General features: G+C 56.8%; 1 protein-coding gene across 25 annotated transcripts in view; it reads left to right on the top strand.

The window, feature by feature from the left end:
* The window catches only part of SRCIN1 (SRC kinase signaling inhibitor 1), a 180,072-nt gene that overhangs the window by 83,208 nt on the left and 80,029 nt on the right, over nt 1-16,835 (top strand). For 2 of the 25 annotated variants that reach the window (XM_043536620.1, XM_043536621.1), the window contains exon 1: nt 16,493-16,720. The exons of the other annotated variants lie outside the window; for them this stretch is intronic. The gene's annotated coding sequence lies outside the window, so the exon portion shown is untranslated. Of the gene's footprint in view, nt 1-16,492; nt 16,721-16,835 lie in introns of those variants that run through there. 25 annotated transcript variants of the gene reach the window in all.

Here is a 16,835-nt window from a genome sequence, read left to right as displayed (position 1 = left end):
GGGCAAGTCGCTTTGCCTCCCCGTGCCTCAGTTTCCCCTGACTCTGACTTCCTTTGTAAAGCTCTTGGAGATCATTTGATGAAAAGAGCTAAATAAGAATAACAACCCTGACCATCTCCAGGAGATGAGCTGCCATGATCTGGTCAGGGCTTGGCTTCTGTGCTGAGCTTACTGGTGTTATGGATGCCCGTCCTCTAAGGAGTGGGCCACGACCCCAAATCCACCCATGTTGGTTAGTTGATCTGGGCTGGAACGGACCTAGGTGCAACAAGCTGTCTATCCCATCGCACATTCCCTGAGCCCTCTGCCCCCTCCTGCCACAGTCCCAGCTCGGCACACAGGGGTTATATGTTCTCCTGGACGTACGGTAGTGAGGGAACTTCTGGTGCTTGCTGCGTTTCTGCTCGGGGCTAGCGATGAAAGGAGGGAGGCTCTCCCCTCCCGCAGCCGCTGAGTGCTGCCACGGTGGCATACAGAGGCTGGCTGGTTTGTGACCCTCTCACAAACTCCGGTGCAGGGCACGGGCCAGGGAATCTCCCTAGTGCTGAGCTCTGGGGATGCTGCAGCAGTTCCAGGCTGCAGAGCTGCCCGCCGGGGGTGCTGCCGTAAGCTAGAGCTATTTCGGCCCCTGACCAGCCTAGAAACCCCAGGGCACAAAGCCCCCCTCCCCTCCACACGCAGAGCTGCGACTGGGTCTGGCTGCACTGCAATCAGAGGTGTGGCTGCAGCGCGTGTGGATGTAGCCCCTGAAAACCACCGTGACACCTCAGCAGCGCCAGCCGGCCGCTCGAGCACGTACCCAGGTCCCGGGCGGCCGCGGTTTCGCTGCTTTCCTTACTCGAGCCAGCTAGTCGCCCCTCCGATGGCAGCGCAGACAGACCCTGCGGGAGCTCTTCTCCAGGGAGCGCAGCACAGAATTCCAGCCAAAGGCAGCCGCCCGCTCTAAGGAATCGTCCGTCCATGTCTGGGCCGTGCCGGGCGATGGCAAGGCACGAATCACTCCTCAAGGGCCCGGCCCCGCTGAGCCCTTTGCGAGCTCCCCAGCATGTTACCATCCTTTCCGGCCCAGGTGCTTCCCTGCTTCAGGGGACTTCAGCAAAGCCGTTTGAAAACAGCGCCTAGATCTGTAGCAGAGGCGCAGAGGGACCTTCGGGACGCCGGCGTTCCAGGCACTGAGCTGCCGTCATGTCCCCGGCGGTCCCGGTTCCTCCTGCTTCGGTGGGGCTCACCTGGGGGTTGCTGCCAACCGGCTTGCTAGCAGGAGTCACAATGGAGCCTGCTTCCGAAAGGGCCCCAGGGGATTTGGCAGCCGCACCTGGTGACTTGGGGTATCTGGCGCGACCCTGCGTGTGTCAGCAGGAGCCTCTGGAATCACAGCTCAGGAAGAGAGGTGGCTCCTGCATGGGGCCTAAACCTGGACCAGGCCGGGGAGCGGCTGGGCTCGGTGGTTTCACGCTCTGCTCTCTGCTGCAGTGAGCACAGGCTGTGCCCTGTGCCGCTAGCTGGAGCAGCCCCCGCTGCAGTCAGGTTGGGGGGGGGCTTTGCAGGCCTCGTGGGTAAGAGGGAAGGGCAGCTGAAGCCCTAGCAATGGGGTGAGGAGCAGATGACGGGGAAGGAGGTGAATGGGGCAGAGCTGGAAAGGGCAGCATCCCAAAATGGGGTGGAGGGCGAGGGCAGCTGCTGCTTCCGGAGTGGCTGAGAGCTCGTGTCCTCCCAGAATGCAGCAGGACTGAGCATCGGGGCATGCCCCCCATCAGCCTTGGGACTGGCGCTCGGCCAGCAGGCCTTTGGTAACAGGGCTGGATTGCGTCCAGCCCCTGCACTGCTCCAGCAGGTTCAGGGGCTGGGAAAGAGGCTGCGGGCTTGGCAGGATGAATGAGAACCCGAACCCCGCTGGGGGCACCAATGAGCTGAATTTGCTGGTCTCTCCCCCCACCTCAGCGAGTCTGCTCGGGCGAGGGGGAGTCCTGGCACAGCAGGGGGGCTGCGGGCCAGGACTGAGGGGCATTCGCAGTGCGGGGGCGGGGTGGAGGGCGAGATGCAGGGCGGAACAGCAGGTGGTGCCAGGAGTGAGGGGCAACGCCAGAGCTGTCTGGGCTCCAGAACCGGAACAGCCGCGGGCGTGGGGCATCAGCAGAACTGTGGGGAGCCCAGGGCGAGAAGGTCAGGGGCAGCTGGAGCCCAGGGTTGAGGTGCATTGGCAGACCTGCGTGTGCGGAGGGGAAGGGATTAGAACACAGCACCTGTCCGCACTCAGTTACCAGAGTCAGACCATCAGCGATGCCTTGCTCCATGCAATCATTCATTCCAAAATGAAAAGACTGAAAGACAGTCCCTGGCCCACCCCCCAAGAGCACGGGCCTTTTACCTGCCTTATTTACCCTACTCCTCCCATTCTTGCTTGAGAAACAACCAGGGCTCTCCCAGGGCTCGTTCCTAAGGTTTCCACCTGGACCCTACACGCCTCTCGCACGGACTGCAGCATCCATTAGAAAGTGGCATGGTCTTGTTAGGCCCTGTTGTATCTCAGCATCATAAAATCCCACCCACACCTCACCTCTTCCAGAGGCCTTGGGACTGGCCATGCGACTGGCAGCAGGGTGGGGCTCAGGGGGGAGCTGGTGCTTATTCCAGTCAATACAAACTCCCTATAGTACCTGTTGGCCCTCTCTTCACTTGCAATGAGTTTTCATCTACTGAGTGGCAAAATAAATGTGTCTTTGTAAATCTTGCACAGCACTGGATTGGAACTCAGGAGATGTGGTTTCTTTTCCCTGCTCTGTCACTGGCCTGTTGGGTGACCTTAGGAAAAGTCACTTCCCCACTCTGTGACTCAGTTCCCCATCTACATAAAAACATAAGGATGGCCATGCTGGGTCAGGCCAATGGTCCGTCCAGCCCAGAATCCTGTCTTCCAACTGTGGCCAGTGCCAGATGCTTCAGAGAGAATGAACTGAACAGGGCAGTTATCGAGTGATCCATCCCACCATCCAATTCCAGCTTCTAGTAGTCAGAGATTTAGGAGCATGCAGTTGCATCCCTGACCACTTGGGTAATAGCCATTGATGGACCTATCCTCTAGGAATTTATCTAGTTCTTTCTTGAACCCAGTTATACTTCTGGCCTTCACAACATCCCCTGGCAATGAGTTCCACAGGTTGACTGTGCACTGGGTGAAGAAGTACTTCCTTATGTTTGTTTTAAATCTGCTGCTTATTAAATTTCATTGCATGACCCCCTGGTTCTTGTGTTATGTGAGGGGGTAAATAACACTTCTTTAGTCACCTTCTCCACACCAGGCATGATTTTATCGACCTCTGTCATTTCCCCCCTCAGTCATCTGTCTTCTAATCTGAACAGTCCCAATCTTTTAAATCTCTCCACAGACGGAAGCTGTTCCATCCCTCTCATCATTTTTGTTGCCCTCCTTTGTACTTTTTCCAATTCTAATACGTGTTTTGTGAGATGGGGTGGCCAGAGCTGCACGCAGTACTCAAGGTGTGGGCATACCATAGATCTGTATAGTGACATCATGATATTTTCTGTCTTAGTATCTATTCCTTTCCTAATGGTTCCTAACATTCTGCCTGCTTTTTTTGACTGCCGCTGCGCACTGAGCAGATGTTTTCAGTGAATATCCGCAGTGACTGCAAGATCTCTTTCTCGACTGGTAACAGCTAATGTAGACCCCATCATTTTGCGTGTATAGTTGGGATGATGTTTTCCAGTGTGCATTCCTTTGCATTTATCAACACCGAGTTTCATCTGACATTTTGTTGCCCAGTCACCCCGTTTTGTGAGATCCCCTTGTAACTCTTTGCAGTCAGCTTTCGACTTAACTATCTTGAGTCATTTAGTATCATCTGAAAACTTTGACACCTCATGGTTTACCCCTTTTTCCAGATCATTTAGGAATATGTTGAACAGCGCTGTTCCCAGTACAGATCCCCAGGACCCCCACTATTTACCTCTCTCCACTGTGAAACCTGATCATTTATCCCTACTCTTTGTTTCCTATCTTTTAACCAGTTACTGATCCAGGAGAGGATCTTCCCGCAGATCCGTGGCTCCTTACTTTGCTCAAGAGGTGAGGGCCCATGTCAGAGGCTTTCTGGAAAAGGGAGATAATGATAGTGATCCCCTTTATGAAGCAGTTTGCGATCTACTGATGAAAAGTGTTATCTAAGGGCTAGGTATTACAATCATTCTGTTCCCAGGCAGCATCTCAGAGAAGGGGAAATTAAGGTTGTAACTCTATATCAGGAAATTCAAAAAGGGAAAAAATATTTTATAGGCACCATCATTCAAACAAACACACGCACCTAAAGATAGAACATTCCACCTTTAGTCTGCCCCCATATCTCATTCAGCCTTTACTCTGCCCTCTCATTCAGCCTTTACTCTGCCATGCCGGCCCTATGCATCTTCCATGTAACATACAAATCTGTCTATGACACGTGTGACAGCTAGGGGACAAATCAAACCCCAGATGCCTTGCCAGGAACCTGGAAAGCTGAGGACGAGCTTTGAAATTCCAGGTGCTTTGGCATTTTGTCTGACAGCTTTATTATTCACGATGTTTATTTCTAGTAGTGCCCAGAAGCTGAAGATCAGATCTGGACTCTGGGTTGTTGTGCTAGGTTCTGTACATCCGTGGCAGCCTGCTACAAAGAGCATACGGTCTAAGTAAACCAGGCAGACGAAGGAAGCGTCACCATCCCTAGTTATGGAGAGGGAGTGAAGGTACAGAGCGATTAAGTGAGAGGTTTCACCCTGGGGGTCTGTGGCAGACAGAGCTGGGGATTGGACTCAGATCACTTGCGTCCTGGTCTAATATCTTGCCAACACAAGCAGCCTGCCGCCAGCCAGCTGTTGTAGGTGCTAATGCAGCCTTTGCTTGGCTAATATTTCTCTCTGTTTTCCGACAATAAGTCCCTTTCTTTCCTGCACTTACCTCCCCCGGACTGACATGCTGAGGAATTAATGGCACCCTGGACTTTAAAGAGCCTTTCTTGTGGTTTATGATCTGGCTGCAATGATTCCTTTGGCCTGTGCCAAGTTTCCTTCCCGAAGCAAACGCATTGTTCCTTTTAAATTGGATCATCTGTTTTGTCCCAAGCCAGCTAGTTTCAAGGGGGAAACCGCCGGGTCTCTCATGCTCCAGACAGCTGGGAGACCTGGGCACTGATGGGACGCTGCAGGTGCGCAGATGGCAGGTTTGGGAGCAGGCAGAGATCTCTGAGAGTGCTCGAGCTGAGTGCAGCCCATTGGCATTGCCCAGGGCTCATTGGGTGGGCCTGCGGGATCTGAATTGAGTAGCCTCAGTCCAGTTCCCAGGGCACAAGTGTGTCTCCACCACATAAACCACCCCCACAGTTGACACTATTGGGTTACCCTTGTTGGAAGAGACTAACGCATTTTTTTGAGCATAAGCTTTCGTGAGCTACAGCTCACTTCATCCGTGAGCTGTAGCTCACGAAAGCTTATGCTCAAATAAATGTGTTAGTCTCTAAGGTGCCACAAGTCCTCCTTTTCTTTTTGCGGATACAGACTAACCCGGCTGCTGCTCTGAAACCTTGTTGGAAGCTGCAGCAGCGTTTCCTGGGCGCGACCAGTCCTTTCCCCCTTCCGGGTTGCCCCAAGGGTGGGCTGAGGAATGCTCGCCCTGCTGCTGAACATGCTCTGGGAATCAGCCACAGGACTCCAGTCCCCAGCCCTGTCAATCCAGCCCTAAATTCACAGCTACAACTGCATGGTATGGAAAGGCACCGAGGGCGGTGAGCGCAGCGGGAGCTGGAGAAATTCCAGCCGGGTGCCTCCTGGAGGGATGAAAGCAACGTGGGCAGAAAGAAATAGAGCATTTTAGGACAAAATCTTCAGGGCCGCAGCTTGGGTCACAAGGTTGATGTGGCATAGTTTTTGGCTGCATCGAGTCCTCCAAGTCTCTGTTTGTCTTAACTCCCTCCGGGTTTAATCTACACATGTGGGTGTGTGCGTAGGACACCAACTTCCTTCCCTCTGTTGAAGTGGTTTCCTTCCCAGTGTGCCACCCCCATGCTGGGCCAGGTCCCAGAAATCAGTTTGGATCGGTGGATATAACTGTTAGGTTGTGAGAACAGATCAGTTTTAACCCGGACCTGGCCATTGGCCAGCGCTCTCCCACGATACTTCCAGGAGGCTGGTTGGGGTTACTGATTTCACTGGGCGCCGTGCAGGACTCGCTGGCCTGTGTTCTGCAGGAGGGCAAACTACATGATCAGGCTGGCTCTTCCGGGCCTTAAAAAGCGATGGCTGTGTGATGTCTTGGGGGCCTAGTGCACAGGGCGCAGGACAAGGACTCAGGAGACATGGCTTCTGTTCCTGACTCAGCCATGGGCCTGCTTGGTGACCTGGGGTCAGTCCCGTCCCATCTCTGTGTCTCAGTTTCCCCATTGGTCACATGAGGATAACGAGGCTGACTTTGTTTGTAAAGTGCTTTGAGGTCTGCTGGTGACAAGCGCTAGATAAAAGCTAGAGATTATTACTCTCTGTTTATGTTTGATCCTTTAAAACAATGAATGCCCCACCACCATCTCCCTGTGCCCACGTTTCCCTCTCCACCCTCCCCATTCCCACCTCTTGTTTGTTACAACTGCCTGTCGTATCATGCTGAATGGGATGGTCAGCTCTCTGGGGGAGGGGCCGCAGCTTCCTATGTGTTTATACAGCACCCAGCACAATGGGCCGCTGAGCCCGTTTGGGCCCTACTGTAATAATCTCTCTCACCACAGAGCTGGTGCAGCGTGGGCTCCCCCAACACCACCCCGCATCTGGAGCAACGACACCCCATGTGGGGAGAGGGCAGTGCAGTCTCCATGGTCTCTCCACAGAGACTCCTCATAATTTAACAACCATTGGGATTATCTTTACGGCCTTCCCCAGGTGACTGAACCGAAGAGCTACCCTCCTCATTTCACATAGGACCCAAACAGTCCTTGTTGATCCAGGCCAGATTCAAGCCACTGACCCAGAGCCTGTCCTCCTTCCCAGCCCTCCTCTGCTTCTGAACGGTGAGGAATCCATGCTGCGGATGGGCTAGTGTGGAGATATGGCTTAGTGAAGGAGTGTGGCATGGCTAACTCTGAGCATGCAAAACTCATGAGTCAGGCCCCTTGAAATCATGAGATTATCTTAAAAGTCATGGGATTTCCCCCTCCCGCCCAAGGATACACTTTGGGTTCTTCTTATTTGCCCTCTGGGGTGTGAGCCTTTGGGCATTATGAATTCAAGCTTTTCTCTGCAACCATAAGGGCTAGAAACTTCCTGTTCAAAAATAAATAAATAAATAAAGCAAGCTGAGCGTCTCCTGCGATCACATGACTCCAGGAGCTGGGGCTTTAAACTCCAACTTGTGATAAAATCACGAGGCTGGGCGCATGAATGCCAGTGGGACTTCTGTCTCTTGTCCCCCATGCAGAGTGAGAGTAGCCGATATGCTTTTGTCTATGCTCCCCAGACTTGAAATTGCATAATCTGTGAAGGGCCCTTGACTCTAAAACTGATTTCCGTACTTCGGCCCGCAGGTGCTTGCTTGGACCGGCAAGACTCAGTGCTTCTCCCATCTTCTCCCCTGGGGGGCGCCAGTGGTTCTGGGTTGCAGCTTCCCTCTGAGCTGGCTGCTCCGTTAATGGTCTGGTGTTACGAAAGGGTTTTGTGCAGGCAGGAGAAGATTTCTGGGCATGTTCATAAAAGCCAGTGCATCAAAATCAGAGTAACCTACCAGCTGGAGAAGTTAGGATTAAGCCTCTTCTACGTGGCGTGTTTACAGACTGCGACTGCTGTTCACCTGTGTTATCACACGGCTTCTTCCGACCTGTGTGGACAGAAACCACCGTATGCAGGGACCTGTGCTGAGCCCCGTCACCTCTGGGCTTGCTGCATCAGTTATGAATGTTAAAAAATTGCTGGAGCTCCGGCACCTCTTTCATTACAAACTAAGCCCTGGCAGAAACCATTGACCAGATCCACCGCGTGGTGTATAGCCGTGTAGCTCTGCTGAAGCCAAGGGTGCTCTATTGATTTACCCCAGCTGAGGATTTGGATCTGTGTTCTTAGCTGCTCTTAGAACTTGCCTTCTCTGCCTACGCGAACGAGGAGAAAATCCTTGTTTCCCCACTGTGTTCTCTGGGGCCAAACAGACCCCTGATGAAAGCAGCTATTTTGTCCACAGAGGCCTAGCAAAGCAAAGCCTCTTCCTCACTGTCTCCAGCCTGCTCAGAGGTGCAGACAGTGTTAATTATTGATTGTTGTTTTATCATCATCAGTCCCCTGTTCCGGCTGCGCTGGGTTCACACTCATTAGACATTATACAGTGAGTGTCATGCATAGTCTTTAAATCCATTCCGTTCCGCGCTGGAGATACAGGCATCCCCTTGCTAGTCAAAGGAGAGCGATTTCTTGATAAATAACTTGAAATGTTTCGGTTATTAATACAATAATGGAACCGCCAGCATTTATAGAAAGCCCCACCTGCGTGGACTCAGGAGCTGAATGATTTTTGAGGTTTGTTATAATCGGGTGGAAAGATCTTCTGGATTCTAATGGTCTCTGTCACAGAGGGTGAAACTTATCCTTGTGGGAAGAGCCCGCAAAAGGCGCTCTGTAGCCATAAAGCCCAGGTTTGAAGTGGGATTTAGGTAATACATCTTCTGCTGGTGCACTGCCCAAGGGTGAAGCGCAGCCAGAGATATTAAAATAAATACAACCCACCGTTTTGGGGTGACACTCCAGAGGGGACAGAGTGCTCCCCCTTGAGATGACGCACAGATTCATAGGTTCCAAGGCCTGCAGGGACCATTGGGATCATCTAGTCTGACACAGGCCGGAGAACTGCCCCCAAACAATTCCTAGAGCGGATCTTCTAGAGCAACGTCCAATCTTGATTTTAAAATTGCAAGTGTTAAGGAATCCACCACAACCCTTGGTAAATTGTCCCAATGGTTAATTACTCTCACTGTTAAACATTTACGCCTTGTTTTCAGTCTGAATTTGTCTAGCTTCAACTTCCAGCCATTTGATCGTGTTAGAGCTTCCTCTTTTAGACTGGAGAACCCAGTATTAAATATTTTTTCCTATGTAGATACCTATAAGCTGATAACCACTGAACATTGCTCCCCAGAGTCCTGCCTGCCACCCCCTATCCGAGGCAGAAACCAGCAAACAAAGAAATGGTCGCATCTGCTTTTGGGGAAAGAAAACAAGCATTATTCATCTTCTCCGAATGTGTTAAACAATTATGGAGAGTAAATGAAAATAGAGGGATTGGAACCAGTGGGTGCCAACCTTTAAATGACATTGAGATACAAACATGATCAAAGCCTTTCTGAAACGTTACACACTCGCTCATATTTTTAATATATTAGCCATTTGGCAGGGGGAGGCTGCCAGGTAATTTAGAGCCCGATTTTAGCTTGTTGTTTAAAATATGATATACAAGAGCGTTTAGCAAATCAGATCTGAATAGAAATGTTTCGGAAATTTCAATGTTCCGTTCAGCATGGCAGCCCCCAAAGCAGAACACTGTGGTGCTGATCACGAAACCTGGAAAGGGAATGCGATATTAATTTTAATCATACGTATACATATCACAGAGCAGAAAAGGCAGGTGCACACACCCAACAGGCCGTCAGCACGTCTACAGCCAAGGCTACAGCGAGCTAATTCAAAACCCAGATGGGCGAGAGCTTTAAATGGCAGGTTAACAGTAAGCAGTGGAAGGAGACAGGGAAAGTGAAACTGACTAATAGACCAGATTAGCAGCGCTGTCTTCCTGTCTGTCTGAGTTTTGGATTGAGATCCCACCCCCGCAGTACCAAGTGCTGTCCCCAGCTGGAGAAAATGCAGGAAGTAAGCAAACACCACAAAGTTTTGATTTTTTTAAAAATTCTGTTTTAATTTATTAATATAAAACAGTAAAGAAATTTACCAGTCTCCTTCCAAGCGGTGTCCCTTTAATACAGCCCGAAGAAGGGGTTAGTGTGGCAGTATTATTACTTATTGTGTGTGGTACCGCAGCAGCTAAAGCCCCCAGCTGCGAACAAGGCCCTCTTGCGCTAGTTGCTGTACACATCGTGATGGTCCCTGCTCGGAACAGGTTACAGTCTACCGAGATCCGATAAAGGGTGGAAGGGGAAAAGGCCCAGTGACAGAGCTAGGGTTAGAATCCAGGTCTCTTGACTCCCAGGCCAGGGTGGGCCCTATCCATTAGCTCATGTCATCTGCACTGTCTTTAACTGGATGTGGGCTCAGAGGAGCAGAAGCGTATCTCCGCCCTCAAACTCCAAAAGGAGGTTGTTTTTGCCTCATGCAGCAGCGAGGAGCTGAGTTCATCCCTACGGTCAGCATGGAATTGCACGGGGGTGCCTTCGAGACAGCTGGAAATAGGGCGACCACCTAGCAAGTGTGAAAAATCGGGATGGGGGTGGGGGGAAATAGGCGCCTAGATAAGACAAAGCCACGAATATCAGGACATCTGGTCACCTTAGCTGGAAAATGTGTTGGTGCTAATACCCTCCGAAACATGGCACTTCCCACGTGGCGCCCTTGTACTGTGAACTGCCCATCAGCCAAACAGCCTTGCTTCCATCCGAGCTGGGTTGGAAAGTTAGAAATGTGTATAATAATAATAATTAATAATGAATTGCAATGGGTGACCCTTTCCCCTCTCCCCTGCCCGTGACTCCCAGCCATCTGAATTGCTTTTAGAATGTGCTTGTCAGCTGAGATCTGGCATGGCACGTGCCAGCCGGGAATGCACGATTGTGTAGACAAATGACAAACCCCAGAAAACAGAGGATTACAAACATTCCCCTGACCCTAACCCTCTCAGTGCAGGCACGCCAGCTGTACAGCCTTAAAGCTTCCCCTCTTCTGGTGCCCTCCGGGTTGCAGGCTGCAGCGTGGGGATAAATACAGTAGGGTGGCTCAAGCAGAAATGTGCCTTTTTATAGACTAAATGAAAGTATACGAAAGCCTGGGATTTAAGCTCGCCCAGTTTTGCTGCAGAATACAAAAGGCTGAGGAGGGGGGTTAGTGTACTGGTGGCTTTCTGACAACAGCAGATTTGCAGCTGCCCAGAATAAATCCGATTTTAGTATAAATAAATATATATCAGCAACCAGGGCCAAGCTAAAATATACATGTAAAAATCCAGGGCTCTTTCCTGACTCCTGGGCTTTCTGTCTTGCAGAAGGAACCCGAGCTCGCCCTCCGCATGATTTGCTTGCTGCCAAGTTTTTAGGGTCATCGCTGGTAGGGGGGAGGAGGGGGGAGTGAGGGAAAGAGTTTATCTGCTGCACGCTAAAGCTTCAGAGTTTGCTTGGCAGCTGCTGGCTGGGAAAAGGAAGGGTGGTCTTGTGGCAAAGGTGGGGGCTTGCATGCGGACACTCTGGGTCTGATTGCTAGCTCACCTGGACAAGTTATTGTGCCTCAGTTTCCCCACCTGTAGAATGGGGATAATGATGCCTCCCTTCCCTCACAGGGCGGTTGTGAGGGCAGATTCCCTGAGGTTTATGAGATGTTCATATACTACAAAGGTGAGGGACATCTGCCTAGACCAGTGGTTTTCAACCTCCACGCATTTCTCGAGCTTGTTAAAACCCCTGAAAAGCAAGCTGAGGTTTTCACCTAATCCCAGGGACTCCAGTAGCTGGGGCTTTAAGAAAGGGAACGAGGCTTGTGAAAACATCTCGAGAGTTGGGCTCTGACTGAGCTCCCGGTGGGCTGTGGAGATAAATGCACCACTGGGTTGTAAAGCCCAGGAGATTCCTCTGGAGCACAGAGCTGGACGGGTGCAGAGAGTGGCCATTTCCCATCTGGCTGGTCTCACCTTGATCACCACTGGGGTGTTACTGACTCTTGACCCCCAGGGGCTTCACGGCCTGCTCCCCGGGTACCTGGGCTCAGAGGGGAAGCATTGCACGGGGGCAGTTAAATGGTGGAAGTGAACGTTAGCTGCATAGGAAGGGCCCAGCCCTTTGAGGAGGCCTGGAAAGCAGGAATTGCTGCTGAGATCCTGGTAGGGTGATACAGCTGCCTACCCCACCCTGCAGTTTCTCGCCCTCTGGGGCGTCCCCTTCCCCATTCCTTATATCATATGTCCAGCATGTGTGTGCCTTCCTGAGCTCTTACTAGGGGGTTGCCGCCCGACCTCCCAGCACTGTGGGGCACCCCCCAACGCATCACCCCCTTCCCTGGGTGGTCCCTTCGCTGCTTCTCAGCTCCCTCTGTCCCCAGTCTCTTTTCCTGCCGCACTGACATAGGGTCTCTGTCTGGCACTGCTGCACGGCACAGGGACACCGGGATCCCCCAGGGTCTCACACACACGGCCCATCGTCTCCCCTCCGTGTCGTCCCTTCAGAACGCACGTCATGGTTCAGATGGAGGGTCCCCCGTCCGTGTGTAACCACAGCAGGTGCGGGCTGGCGTCTCTTGGGAGATACAGTGGCGAGGCGTAGGGCGCTGCTGAGGGGACCAGGACAGCCCCACCTTGGCAGCCGCCGTATCTCAGGCTAGGCGTATGGGACGAGGCCAGGAAAATGGCCACGCGCAGTGGGAGGGCTGATCAGCATGGGGCTGGGCCGAGGCTCGTCCTTTGTGCCATCTCTTGGGCCGTGTGCACCTCAAGCAGCGACGGACTTGCTCAGGGGGAGGGGAAGAGCGTGGCAGCGGGAAGGGAACGGGGGCGTTTGTGGAGGGCGTTGGTTGTGAAGTTAGCGGTCAACACTGGGAGACCTTGTCAGGGCGGGGGGCAGCCGTAGAAACGGGCCCTGCTGCGTCAGCCCCGGGAGTCAGATCCAGCTCGGTGTAGGGGGCCTGGTCGTGTGGGCTACAGCCGTGGAGATGGGCACTGCCATGTGGAACAAGTGTGGTACCGTTGGGCTGGGACTTGTGCATCTCCGTACCCCTCCGAAGGGACTGGACTGGTGTGAGACAGCCACTTGGACTCCGGCAATGCACTGGGTCCTGCTCCCCGGGACACACACTTGCCCATGGGGGTGGGACAGGTACCACCGGGACGCTGGACCTAGGGACGCGTGGGCTTAGGGGCTACCAGGGGGAGGTGAGACGCGGCACGCAGAGGGAAGGGGGAAGAGGCGGAGCCCCAGCGAGGAGGCTGGCAGACACCTTGCTCACAGCTGTCTGTGCTCCAGGGTGGGCAGTTCCAACCACGAGCGAAGACTTTGGGAGGGGCAGAGCAGATTTCTGCCCGCTGCCAGGCTGGGCCGGCCACCCGCAATGGAATACCCGACGGCTAATAAGCTGCTCCACTTCATTATCAGTGCGTGCCGGGGGCCGGGCCGAAGCGTTTAACTCTAGTCTCTGTGGCTTGTGCTCTGAAGGCTCTTTTAAGATCTTGAAAGCACCAACTTGGGTTTCTCCTGCATAATTTTTGCCTTCATTTGCATGGCTGCCACGGTGCCGTCCCTGTGTGTGTTCTGCTGCGTGCGTGTGGGCATGACCCGTTCTTCGCGCAGACCCTTGCTTGGGACTCTGGGCGGGGTCTTTTAAAACCGCCCCTCCCGGCGCACTCGCAGCCCAGGCAAGGTGAGCCCAAGCTGTGCAGTGTCCCCTGCTGGGAGAGCCGCAATAGCCGCGATTTCCTCACCTAATGCCCTGCAGCAACGCTTCTGGGGGGAAGGGGCTGAGGCTGGAGGAGCAACGAGCTACCCCGTAGCCCGTGTTCTTATAGCATTCCCTACAGCGCCTCCTGCTGGGGGGGGGCTGGGACTGCAGTAGCCCGGGACTCCCCCCCCCCCCCCCCCCCCCGGGCACCGGCCAGCTCTCCTGCACCATCCCCAGCAGGGATAGCCAATAGGTGAGCCGTGAGCCAAATCTGGCCCGCCAGATGCTTTTGGATGAACCCCGAAATCTTTTCATTTACTTGTCCTTATTGTTGTTGTTTATTTTTAAATGATTTTCTCTGGCGTCTGGCTCTTGACTGAACCTTGCCCAAGAAATCTGGACCGTGACCAAAAATAATTGCCTACCCCTGCCCTGCAGCGCCCCCTGCTGGGAGAGCCAGGCGCTCCCCCCAACCCTCCTGCTCCTGCACCATCCCCTGCAGCGCCCCCCGCTGGGAAAGCCAGGCGCTCCCCCCAACCCTTGCGCTCCTGCACCATCCCCTGCAGCGCCCCCCGCTGGGAGAGCCAGGCACTCCCCCCCACCATATCCTGCAGCGCCCCCTGCTGGGAGAACCAGGCACTCCCCCGCACACCATCCCCTGCAGCGCCCCCTGCTGGGAGAGCCAGGCACTCCCCCACACACCATCCCCTGCAGTGCCCCCTGCTGGGAGAGCCAGGCACTCCCCCCCCCACACCATCCCCTGCAGTGCCCCCTGCTGGGAGAGCCAGGCACTCCCCCCCACACCATCCCCTGCAGCGCCCCTTGCTGGGAGAGCCAGGCACTCCCCCCCCCACACCATCCCCTGCAGCGCCCCCTGCTGGGAGAGCCAGGCACTCCCCCCCACACCATCCCCTGCAGCGCCCCCTGCTGGGAGAGCCAGGCACTCCCCCCCACACACCATCCCCTGCAGTGCCCCCTGCTGGGAGAGCCAGGCACTCCCCCCCACACCATCCCCTGCAGCGCCCCTTGCTGGGAGAGCCAGGCACTCCCCCCCCCACACCATCCCCTGCAGTGCCCCCTGCTGGGAGAGCCAGGCACTCCCCCCCACACCATCCCCTGCAGCGCCCCTTGCTGGGAGAGCCAGGCACTCCCCCCACACACACCATCCCCTGCAGTGCCCCCTGCTGGGAGAGCCAGGCACTCCCCCCCCCCACCATCCCCTGCAGCGCCCCCTGCTGGGAGAGCCAGGCACTCCCCCCCACCATGCCCTGCAGCGCCCCCCGCTGGGAGAGCCAGGCACTCCCCCCCACCATGCCCTGCAGCGCCCCCCGCTGGGAGAGCCAGGCACTCCCCCCCCCACCATCCCCTGCAGCGCCCCCTGCTGGGAGAGCCAGGCACTCCCCCCCCACCATCCCCTGCAGCGCCCCCTGCTGGGAGAGCCAGGCACTCCCCCCCCCACCATCCCCTGCAGCGCCCCTTGCTGGGAGAGCCAGGCACTCCCCCGCCACACCATCCCCTGCAGCGCCCCCTGCTGGGAGAGCCAGGCACTCCCCCCCACCATGCCCTGCAGCGCCCCCCGCTGGGAGAGCCAGGCACTCCCCCCCCCCACACCATCCCCTGCAGCGCCCCCTGCTGGGAGAGCCAGGCACTCCCCCCCACCATGCCCTGCAGCGCCCCCCGCTGGGAGAGCCAGGCACTCCCCCCCCACCATCCCCTGCAGCGCCCCCTGCTGGGAGAGCCAGGCACTCCCCCCCCACCATCCCCTGCAGCGCCCCCCGCTGGGAGAGCCAGGCACTCCCCCCCCACCATCCCCTGCAGCGCCCCCCGCTGGGAGAACCAGGCACTCCCCCCCCACCATCCCCTGCAGCGCCCCCTGCTGGGAGAGCCAGGCACTCCCCCCCCACCATCCCCTGCAGCGCCCCCTGCTGGGAGAGCCAGGCACTCCCCCCCCCACACCATCCCCTGCAGTGCCCCCTGCTGGGAGAGCCAGGCACTCCCCCCCACCATGCCCTGCAGCGCCCCCCGCTGGGAGAGCCAGGCACTCCCCCCCACCATGCCCTGCAGCGCCCCCCGCTGGGAGAGCCAGGCACTCCCCCCCACACCATCCCCTGCAGCGCCCCCTGCTGGGAGAGCCAGGCACTCCCCCCCCACCATCCCCTGCAGCGCCCCCTGCTGGGAGAGCCAGGCACTCCCCCCCCACACCATCCCCTGCAGCGCCCCCTGCTGGGAGAGCCAGGCACTCCCCCCCCCCACACCATCCCCTGCAGTGCCCCCTGCTGGGAGAGCCAGGCACTCCCCCCCACACCATCCCCTGCAGCGCCCCCTGCTGGGAGAGCCAGGCACTCCCCTCCCCATCCTGCACAATGCCCTGCAGCGCCCCCTGCTGGGAGAGCCAGGCACTCCCCCCCACCATCCCCTGCAGCGCCCCCCGCTGGGAGAGCCAGGCACTCCCCCCCACCATGCCCTGCAGCGCCCCCTGCTGGGAGAGCCAGGCACTCCCCCCCACCATGCCCTGCAGCGCCCCCTGCTGGGAGAGCCAGGCAGTCCCCCCCACACCATCCCCTGCAGCGCCCCCCGCTGGGAGAGCCAGGCACTCCCCCCCCCACACCATCCCCTGCAGCGCCCCCCGCTGGGAGAGCCAGGCTCTCCCCCCCCCACCATCCCCTGCAGCGCCCCCCGCTGGGCCGGCCAGACGCTGCCCCCGCCCCCACCCCAGCTTTGCCCGCGGGGCCGCGCGCCGGGCAGGGGGCTGCGGCCGGGGGGGGGGGGGGGGGCTGCGGCGCGTCCCGGCCCCGCGCGGCTGCGGAAAGACAGGTGGAGTCCTGGTTGCCATAGCGACCGTGCCCTTATAAGGGAGGCCGCCCGGCTCCCTGGCGGCGCAAAGGTCGGCGCGCGGAGGGAGCCGGGCGCTGCGGGGCCAGCCCGTGCACCCGGCGGGGGCGGGCAGCGCAGCCCCGGGGCCGCCCCTCTCCCCCCGCCCGCCCCGGGTGCCCCGCCGCCGAGCGAGCCGCGGCGGCTGACGGTGGATTTATAGACACTGCAGCTCCCATTGTGCGGAGCCGGCTGCGGAGCCGCAGGAGGCTGCGGCGGGGGCCCGGCGGCGCCCGAGCGGGGCCAGGTGAGGAGCCGGGCGGGCGGGTCGGCCCCCGCGAGCCGGGCGGGGCTGGGCTGGGCTTGGGGCGCGGGTGGCTCCGGCGCTTCCCCCTGTGGGGGTGGCTGGCCGCCGTCCCCTT

This window comes from Chelonia mydas, chromosome 27 (genome assembly GCF_015237465.2).
Source record: "Chelonia mydas isolate rCheMyd1 chromosome 27, rCheMyd1.pri.v2, whole genome shotgun sequence".
NCBI classification, from domain to species: Eukaryota; Metazoa; Chordata; order Testudines; family Cheloniidae; genus Chelonia; species Chelonia mydas.
This window is presented reverse-complemented; position numbering and strand designations above follow the sequence as displayed.